Here is a 2719-nt window from a genome sequence, read left to right on the forward strand (position 1 = left end):
TCCTATTGCATTGGTGCAAGCCTGTATTCGTTGTGTCGTACTATCCACAAGTTCATCAAGACGCTGTTGGTCCAGATTGTCCCACTCCTCAACGGCGATTCGATGAAGATCCCTCAGAGTGGATGGTGAGAGACGTCGTCCATAAACAGTCCTTTTCTATCTATCCCAGGCATGTTCGATAGGGTTCACGTCGGGAGAACATGCTGGCCACTCTAGTCGAGCGATGTCGTTATACTGAAGGAAGTCATTCACATGATGTGCACGATAGGGGCGCGATTTGTCGTCCACGAAAACGAATGCCTCGCCAATATGTTGTCGATATGATTGCACTATCGGTTGGAGGATGGCATTCACGTATCGTACAGCCGTTACGGCGCCTTCCATGACCACCAGTGGCGTACGTCGGCCCCACATAATGACACCCCAAAACAGCAGGGAACCTCCAAATTGCTGCACTCGCTGGACAGTGTGTCTAAGGCATTCAGCCTGACGGGTTGCCTCCTAACACGTCTCCGACGATTGTCTGGTTGAAGGCATATGCGACACTCATAGGTGAAGTGAACGTGATGCCAATCCTGTGCGGTCCATTCGGTATGTTGTTGGGTCCATCTGTACCGCGCTGCATGTTGTGGTTACAAAGATGGACGTCGGTATGGACGTGCAGCCTATTGCGCACAGTTTGAGTCGTAGCACGACGTCCTGTGTCTGCACGAAAAGCATTATTCAACATGGTGACGTTGCTGTCGGGGTTCCTACGAGCCACAATCCGTAGGTAGCGGTCATCCACTGCAGTAGTAGCCCGAGCGAGGCATGTCATCGATAGCTCCTGTCCCTCTATATCTCCTCCATTGTCCGAACCGAGGTGGCGCAGTGGTTAGCACACTGGACTCGCATTCGGGAGGACGACGGTTCAATCCCGTCTCTGGCCATTCTGATTTTGGTTTTCCGTGATCTCCCTAAATCGCTTCAGGCAAATGCCGGGATGGTTCCTTTGAAAGGGCACGGCCGATTTCCTTCCCCATCCTTCCCTCACCCGAGCTTGCGCTCCGTCTCTAATGACCTCGTTGTCGACGGGACGTTAAACACTAATCCCATCCTCCTCCTCCATTGTCCGAACAACATCGCTTTGGTTCACTCCGAGATGCCTGGACACTTCCCTTATTGAGAGCCCTTCCTGGCACAAAGTAACAAAGAGGACGCGATCGAACCGTGGTATTGACCGTTTACGCATGGTTGAACTACAGACAACACGAGCCGTGTAACTCCTTCCTGATGGAATGACTGGAACTGATAGGCTGTGGGACCCCCTCCGTCTAATAGGCGCTGCTAATGCATGGTTGTTTACGTCTTTGGGTGGTTTTAGTGACATTTGTGAACAGTCGAACGAACTGTGTCTGTGATACAATATCCACAGTCAACGTCTATCTCCAGGAGTTCTGGGAACCGGAGTGGTGCTAAATTTTTATTGATGTGTGTATGTTGCAACATGCTGATGTGAAAGTGTTTCCAAATTTCTATAACAAACTCGTAAGACGTGTTGAAACCACACTGGAGCAGTTTAATAAAAATCCGTGCCCTGAGATCAATCGTTACCACATTATATAAACAAACGTATCAGTCAATACCTTTTTTAGTCTTGTACGTGAAAGAATGACAATAATTACCTGTGACTCTCGCTTTTACCACATCTGCAAACAGTTAACTAACGTGGAAACTATGCTCAATGATAACATACTCAAGAAATGAACAGCATTCATGTCACTTTAAACACTTGGCTTGTTCCTCCAGTAATGGTTTACATGGCTTTGCCTTAAGACAAGAGCGAAGAACATTAGATTTACCTCCAGAATTTCGGTGCAAAGAATGTCAGTTAGAGAACATGTTAAATAACGAAAGACGTAAGTTCTGAATGCACCTTTTGGGTCGTCAGCGCTATGAATGCAGACGATTTCTGCATTCCAAAGTGTTAGTCATAAGTGACACGTACGCTCTTTGGTTCAGTTTCCCATCCTAGCGGTAAGTGTGCGCCCGGACCTCTTCGTGCCTGCTCGTTTCTTTTCTTTCCTTTTCTATTCCTTTTTTTCCTGCCTAGGCTTCCAACACTAGATCACTACATAAGTGTTCTACCGTGGTGAGAGGTGCATTAACCCACTAGAAATGTTTAAAGTTATTTAAAATATAACTAACGGTACAACATATTAAAAAAGTGGCCAGACACGAATAGGACTCGCGAACTGAGAGTTCCTGACAAATTTCATTATTTCCATAGGTAGTTCATCCATTATGGGAATTGAGGTTCTCAACAATTTTTGCTTGTTGTCGACACTGATGCTGGCAAGATATCGGTCCCCGGAATTTCAAGACTTTCGAGAATGTTTTAATTTCAAGTTTAAACTCGGATAAGAAATGACAAAAGAAATAATTTTTTCATGTGATATAATTACAAATGAATAACTTTCCGAATTGTTTTTCCTTCAATTGTACTGTTAACCCTTCCTCCTGACAAATTTCGTGATTGTAATCCAGTGCGAAGAAACCTATAGGTTTGATTAGTGAGTTTGCGGGTACCAAAATATATAAGATAAATTAACTTATCTTTTGATTGCACTGACTTAGAAGCTAGCGTTCATCTTACTGCCAAGGAACCACATATCTCAGTACGTGACATAAATTTCAGCTTGGTTTGTCTGCCCATACCTGAGAAAAAGGGGCCGTAACA

Source organism: Schistocerca serialis, chromosome 4 (assembly GCF_023864345.2).
Source record: "Schistocerca serialis cubense isolate TAMUIC-IGC-003099 chromosome 4, iqSchSeri2.2, whole genome shotgun sequence".
In the NCBI taxonomy this organism is placed as follows: Eukaryota; Metazoa; Arthropoda; class Insecta; order Orthoptera; family Acrididae; genus Schistocerca; species Schistocerca serialis.